The 7,959-nt window shown below is 43.8% G+C and overlaps 1 long non-coding RNA gene across 1 annotated transcript in view; it reads right to left on the reverse strand.

Moving 5' to 3' along the window:
- The window catches only part of LOC109383391 (uncharacterized), a 36,583-nt gene extending 28,795 nt beyond the window's left edge, over window positions 1-7,788 (reverse strand). Inside the window, exon 1 of the long non-coding RNA XR_002124172.1 lies at window positions 7,713-7,788. This is a non-coding gene — a long non-coding RNA (uncharacterized LOC109383391). The remainder of the gene's footprint in view (window positions 1-7,712) is intronic.
- Between the last annotated feature and the right edge of the window lie 171 nt (window positions 7,789-7,959).

Consider the following 7,959-nt stretch of genomic DNA (forward strand, 5'->3'; position numbering starts at 1 on the left):
ACTATTAAATAAGTAAGATTAAGGCCTTATTAGAAGTCGCTTCTCCCTCCAACTTGGAGTGGATGACTGGATTCAGTGCAGCCCAAATTAGCAAGGCTGCCATCATGTGGCGATTTGCTGATACACTGTCCAATGTCATTGGCACATTTCAAGATGTTCCAGAACCTAAAGCTACATGAAAGGATGGCAGACATACCAGAGACATTGGAATAGAGATAATAACTAAAGACATGAGACAAGGGGAATTCATCATTGGAAAGAGCAAGGGAATAAAGAACCTCAGACTGAACTTTTAGGAACTGTCACATGCAGCACCAAAGTCAGGAAAAGGGACAGAAGAAGAGGAAAGTGGGGGAGAACTGAACAAGTAGTTCAGTGTATCACTTAACCCAGGATTGATATATACATTTACGTCGATAGTAACCTGACCCTGTCTTTTGTTTTTCTCAAGATTTCAACTGCCATTAACAAAAGCCAACTGATATCATAATCCTTATAATACCATTGCCCAGGCTACTCAAATGCTACCCTTCCTCTTAAATCAATGCTTCACCTTCCTTCTACATCTTTTTTTTTTTTTTTTTTCTGAGCCATCCTGCCACCTGTTGGCAGCTCAGTGGCAGCTCAGCTCGGGCCGTGAATGGAACCGGCAACCCTGTTGCTCAGAGCTCACACTCTTGAGAGAGCTCTTAACCAACTGAGCCACTCAGCCAGCCCCTTCTACATCTTATTACAGTATGCCACTGGTAAGAATTTTAGTAATTATGAAGCTACTGCGTATCAAGGGTTATCACCACTCTACTTACCACCAAGATGAGGTCCTCATTGCTGTCTGACAGAGTTATAGAATCCCATCCTGAGACTCTGCTTTCCAGGATCACTCTACTACCAAATCTTTTAGACTTATTTTCCCCTAAAGGTAGAGCCTGAGACAAGGCTTGCAAATAGGTAGTTTACTTAGAAGTGATCCCAAGGAATAGGAGTGGGAGACTGGGAAGACTGAAACAGGCAAACCCGGAAAGGCAGTCCATGGATGAATGACCCAGAAGGTCACTGCTCCGGGCATGTGGGGCTCAATCCCTCTGGAGATACTCTGAGAAGTGCAGAATGTGCCTCTCAATTTTCCAACCAAGGAAAGAAAGAGGGAAGTATTCATTCACCAGTTCTTATCTTCGATGGTCAAGTGTTAACTCCCTTGCACTTTCAGGTTGGCACTTTCAGGTTGACACGAGTCAGAATGGCTGTGCAAGTTCCCAGGGCATTCTATGAGGTGAATTCCATGAGAGAAGCCCTGGGGCAGAAAGCAAGAGATACTTGGAGAAAGCAGTTGAAGCTTTGGGCTATCAGGTCACACCTGCATTCACCTGGTAGCCACAACAACGGCTGGAGTAGAAAGATGGGCCAGCCGGCATGAGAGTGCCTATAAATGGCCAGAAGTAAGAGACAACACCTTGCCAGATTGAAGTTCTGGCCTATAGGATGCACTATAAATTCTGAACCAGTAATCAATGTGTGGCAGTGTTTCACTCATAGCCGAAATAGATGTGTCCTAGGACAAAAAGAGTAAATGTGGAGTGGCAATTCTACTATACATAATTGACTGCTTTTAAATGTTTATCTTCATGTCTTCATGTCTCTGTGATTCTGAGCATGGCTATTCACAAGTTTTATTAGCCTCTGGAGAAATGCAGCCACCAGAGGACATAAAAATAGTTCCACTGGATTGGAAACTAAGGTTGCCATTTGCCAGTTTGGGCTTGTCATGCCAGTAGGTGAACAGACCAAAAAAAAAAAAAAAAGGTGAATTCAGTGGTATGCTAGAGCCTGCTCATACAGCTTTACAGGAGTCAATTATGTGCACATATCAGTTTCTTAGTGTTGCTGTAACAAATTACCACAAATTTAATGCTTAAAACAACACAAATTTATCTTCCAGTTCTGCAGATCAGAAATCTGAAATGAACTAAAATCAAGGTATCAACACAGCTGTGTTCCTTTTGGAGACTCTAGGGGGAAATCTCTTCCTTGGTTTTTTCAGCTGTTAGAGGCTGCACACATTCCTTGGTCTTATCACTAAGACTTCTGCTTTCCTGTTACTGTTACACCTCCTTTTCTGATTCTGATTCTCCTGCTTCCTTCTTTCCCTTATAAGGATCCATGTGATCACACTGGGCCTAACTGGATAATCCAGGATAATCTCCGCATCTCAAGATCCTGAATTTAATCACATCTGTAAAGTCCCTCTTGCCTTTTATAATAGCAAATTCACAGACTCCAGAGATTAGGGTGTGGATATCTTTGGAAGGACATTATTCCACATACCACAGTGCATTTCTCTCAACTCTACATTCAGTGACATAACATTGGTATCTTTTTTTTTTTAAAGATTTTTATGGGGGAATTGGGAAGGGGTAACATTGGTATCTTAAAATTGTCCATGGTGGGAGTATTTACACTATAGAAGTTGGCAGATACTACCAATCAGATTTTATCCCTGGAGAGCTTATTGTTAAGCTTTACCTACATATCTCTGATTGTGATGATTAACTGGGGTGAATGAGCCTATTATCAAGGCAAAAGGAATTGTCACTATGCAATAGAGGAAGGAAAGATTATGGATATAATTCAAAGGATACCTAGAGCACTTCTTAGTACTGCCATGTTTAGTGCAGAAAATCATGGAAATATCATACAGGCAGGACCATCAAGGTCTCCAGTCCCTCAGGAAAGAAAGTTTGGGTCACCTACAGAAAACTCATTTATGGCTCTAACTGTATGTTATATGATTAAGTTCTAGTTAATGCAATATAAGTGGAAGTGATTTCTGCCACTTCTGGATCAGGGCCTGTAAAACAGTATCATGCCCCCTTCATGCTCTCTTTCTTTTCTTATCACTGTGACCCTGATGAACTGGGGTGTTGGTTGAAGACAAAGAAGGTATGGAATGGGTAGTGGATATGCGAAGTCAAAACTATCAACTAATGCCTTATGATCAACTACAGAAAAGTTTCTTGTCATGTCAGTTCAACAGTTACATACTGTGTCTAACTTTCTTCTTTCCTTTCCTTCTCCCTACCCCCAATATATGTAGGACATGGTATGTTGTGGTGGTTGACTTTAAAGTTCAGTCCACAGACTGAAGAACACTAAAGCAGGATCATGATGGAACTGGAAGAAGAATGAACATTATTCAGCGATCCTGGACTTGGAGCTGGATAAAGTAACTGATGAGACTTTGGTTGATTTCTGTTTTGGGGTGGGGGATGAGTGTAGTGATGACAATTTAGGTGATAAAAGGGAGGGTTGTTTTTGTTAGGAATTTGATTTCGTTTGATTTTTTGAAGTGTAAGTATAGAAAGAAAGGTATATGTTGATGTTGGGAAGTTCCAGGGGTTTACCATCACGGACTTCTATCATTCTTATTGGACACTCAGCATCTGCGTCTCTTTCATATATTTGGGCAACATCCCAAACAGAGAGAGAGAGTGCACCTTATACCATCAAAGCTGACAATGCTCACTGTCACTTTGCTAGTGTTGTTGAAGACCAGCCAATCCCTTTCCCTTTGGTTTGCGTTCCCTGGGACAAGTGAGTTGTAGATGGGAGAAAAGTCAGTAAAGGGTTCATTAATGAGAGGGTTACGGCTGTGAGAAACTGGGGCTCAGTCCTTCTGGGGACTCTCAGAAATAGTGTGAATTGAACACCTTGGAAGTGTCCCTCTGAGGGACAAGGAAGCTGAAATATGTGTTGACTGTTGGTTCTGACTATGAGACAGAAAGCCGGGTATGCTTTGTGAGGTTCCTTAGAAAACTTTAACTTTCTAGTTTCAGATACCTACCTACCCCTTCCTCTTTTCTTTTTCCTTAAACACGATATGATGCTTGAGCTACAATAGCCATCTTGCAACTATAAAGGTAAATCAAACTGAATCAGAGATACCAGCTCTGATATTATTGAGCCAGTAAAACCGCCTACCTCCATTCTTCCTGTATGAGAAAAATATACTTAAAAAAAAAAGGTTACCACAGTGAACTTTTCTGTTATCTGCATCCAAAATTATTCATATTCCCAACTCATTTATCTAGTCATACAGCCAAGGACACAGGCCTAAACTTTGAATCTAAAGGTAGTATATAAAAAAGCAGACACTACAGGGAACCCTTCTTGTGATGGGGCAGTAGTGGCAGTGGTTATGGTGGCACCATCCACTGTGTTGACACTTCAGCTTAACAATAACCCACAGCCTTCGGACCAACTTGTGTTGACACTTCAGACCTTATTTTGCTTCCTGGTGGTCTTCACCAGGGACACAGACAATAGACTCTCTGTACTGAATAATAATTGTTACTCCTCACTGAGTATTTACTGTGAGCCAAGTATTTTATAAATTTTCTCTTCTAATTATATCCATCATTCAAGATGGATATTAATATTCTTCTCTGAGGTTAACTGACTTGACAAAGATTATACAGTGAGCAAGTAGCAGCGTTGGGACTGAGGTTCAGGTCAGAGTGATGCCAAAGCTAGATTTTTTTTTTTTTAAAGCTAGATCTTAACCAATACATTATATTGCCAATATTTCTTTTGTCAACCTATAATTTTTGGACTTGAGACCCTAACTCAAGCTGGAGCCTGGGGCCCATCCTAAGAGGGGAAGAAAGATGGGCTCGCATAGATTATTGTCTGTCATCAGCCCCTTCTGGCAGGGGGATACAGGATCTGCCCAAATGCAGACAGGCTCTGAGCCAGGCTGCACAGATGCAGACAATCCTCTGAGCCAGGCTGGGAAACACTCCAGATAAACTGCCAGACTTCTGTGTCTGAAACTCTGAAAGATAAGGAAGAATTTGGGGTGGTACCCTTAGAGACAAAGCGATTCTGCAGGCTTAGAATGTGCTGAAATCTAGGCAAAATGATAAAGTGGCAAAATACACGAAAAGGAGGCATGTGTGAGAATCAATCAACTTTATTGGCAATTCTTGCTCGCAAAATGATTAACTGTACTCCTTTCTCCCTTTCTCTTCCCAAGGCTGGATTTTGAAGTCTGAGGCTCAGGCTTCAAAACCCTGATCCAGTCTTCCTCCTACCTTCCATTCACCATCTCAGGGCCACTTTGGCCCCCTCACCCTTTTCATTTAGTCAAAAGTTCCATAAATACCTATTGAGTATTAATTTTGAGCCAGAGAGGCAAGGACTCTAACCTCAAGGTACTTACAGAAGGAAGACATTAAAAGATACTAATGTCACAAATAATTAATTAGGATTGTGAGACCTGCCCGGAAGGAAAAGTAGTCTTCAGTGGGAGTCTATCCCTGGGGAACTAGATCTAGTCTGAAGGTTCATATTCAAATCATCCCCTTTCCTTTTGTCTTCCTCCTTATCATCCTCTCCTCCTCACTATCCCCTTTATAAGAATGGTGTCTTCTGCATTGTCCCCTCTGTTGCATCCCCAGATCACAGCCTTATCTCAGCCCTTTCATACATTCTTGTATCTATCTTCTAACAGGTCTCCCTGCACCCCCCCTCCCTTTTTTTTTTTTTTTGCCCACTCAAGTCCATGCTCTTCACTGCAGCTAGAGTTGTATTTCTAAAATGCAATCTGACCAGTTCTTCCTTGCTTTCACATTAAGGTTTTACCTGTCTTGCCTGGCACAGCTTGCTTAACCTCTTTTTTTTCCCCCAGCCTTATCTCTTATTCCTCTTCTATAGTAAGCCCTCAGCTTGGCCAGTCACAGATTGCCATTTCCACCACTATTTATTCATGCTTGCTTTGCAATGTTTTACCCATCTATCTCAGCCCAGTTAATGACTATTCTGAATGCAAGGGTCTCATTGAACATGTGCTTGATGACAGCCCACCATGGATGAGACACTGGGTACAGGGCACTGGGTGAGATCAGTAAAGTGGAAAAAGCTGGAAGCCAGTAGTCAGCATATGTTCTGATGACCACCCCAGATGGCAATATCTGTTTCCACAATAGACTGTAAGTTCCGGGAGGGCATTGACAGCGTCTGACTTGTCCCCTAGATTAGAAGTTCCCAGGGGTAGGGTTTGACTTACACATGTGTGCACTCTTTACAAAAAAATCACTTTACAATATGGTTTCGCATAGGTTAAGCTTCTGTTTTTCATTACAGCCTTATAAATTATTTTCCCTATTTTACAGATGGGGAAATTTTCCTCCTTCCTTCCTTCTCCTTCCTGTTTCTTCGTCTCTGCTTCCTCTAGGATGAATGTATGGTCTATGTATTTCCCATCTCTTATTGAGAAAGAGATTTAGAAGGGCTAAATGTAGAGCTGATTATTGTATAATGGGGGACAGTGAGGCTATTTGCCCTGCGTTATACATATATGAAGCACTCAAATACAATCTTTTGATGTCACTTGTATGTCTGAAGTCAGTTTGTGTAGTGTGTGCTTGCGACAGTTTTTTTTTTGTTAAGTGTAACTATTTAAAATGTACAATTTTTGTACGTTTTGTTTTTTTCAGTTTTCCTTTCAACATACGAGGAGTCATAAAATTGGGAAGAGGCCCAGGTTCAGAGAAGTTAGGTAACCTGATAAAAGTCTGACCCCCTAGTAAAGCACCTAACCCAGGATGTCTCCCCACCCAGAGGTATCACTGTCTCAAAGGATTCCAGTATGGTCCGTATATAGAGATTAAACTCAGGATTTAGTCAGATAGATGTGTTCCCTTCAAAGTCACAACAGTTTGTGACTTTGGCAAGTAATTCAGCTTCCTCATCTGAAAACTGGAGGCCCTAATGGTACCAACCACAGAGCGTTCCTATTAGGATTAAATGAAAATGTGCTTGAAGCTTGAAGTACAGGCCTGGAATGTACTCAGCGCACAGTAAATGGTAGCTCTTATTATAAGAACTGTATTTGTTAAATGAGTGACTCTGGCATATAACGCCTGCATTCAACTTGAAGCTTGGAACTGTCACAGCCCTGCAGCTGAAAGGGTGGGCACTGTAGCACTTGCCAATTTTTCTGAAAATAAACCTTTGTGGGAGGATAATCACTGGTTGGAAAGTGTGAGCCTTGAGGGAACAAAGCTCTGATGCCCAGGCCTGAGGAACACGGAAGCAAAGCATCCCCCGCGGGCTGCAGCTACCGTGCGGAACCTCCCTTGAACTGAGTGGCAGCCGGCTGGGCACGCCCAGCCCGGGGCAACGCTGCCACAGAAGCTAGGTTTCAACCGAGTTGAGCAGGATCTTGTCTAATTCCGCTCATCTTATTCTCACAGACCACACCCTGCGCGCCCGGAGGAAGGACTCCAAAACCGCGGGGCGGAGGCTTTCGCGCGTTCGCAGACCTGACCATCTATGGTCACAGTGTACAGAACAAACAGGAAATACGGCGAGCTACCACCTTCCCAGCCACGTGCAGAACGAGCTGGGCGGCGGCAGGGAGGCCCAGAAACCCGGGACTGGGCCCACACGCCCTCACCGACCCCCTCCCAACACCCACCATCCAGAATACTGGTCCAGCCAATGGCCTTCCAACGTCACAAACGGAGAAACCGAGGTACGCACGCCCAGAGGGGCGGAGCTTAGCCTCTATTCCCACTGATAGTTGACCGCCGCAGAGAACTCCCGCCCTCAGTAAAACCGGCCTGTCGGTCCCTCCAAGATCCCTTCCGGACTACTGTGAAAAAGGACCTGCCTTTGCCATTGACACCAAACTGATAGGAGAATTAGCCACTCACCTGTCCTCTTTCTCTGGAGGTGGAGCTTAGCCAGTAATCTCGTCGCTTTATTGGCCCCAGCGATTCCGGCGCCTACAGTGGGCGTGGCTAACCTTGAGCACGCCTCCAGGGTCGCTCCTGACCAGGGGGCGGGGCTCTTTCCCGAGCGTCCTCCGTGCTAGTCGGGAGTCTCTCGGGCGTGGTGAATAGGAGGCGGAGTGGGCCGGCGGACTTTCTTCCCGGCCCTCCTCTAGCCTGGCGCTTCAGC

The sequence above is a fragment of the Hipposideros armiger genome, unplaced genomic scaffold, assembly GCF_001890085.2.
Source record: "Hipposideros armiger isolate ML-2016 unplaced genomic scaffold, ASM189008v1 scaffold_82, whole genome shotgun sequence".
Classification (NCBI taxonomy): Eukaryota; Metazoa; Chordata; class Mammalia; order Chiroptera; family Hipposideridae; genus Hipposideros; species Hipposideros armiger.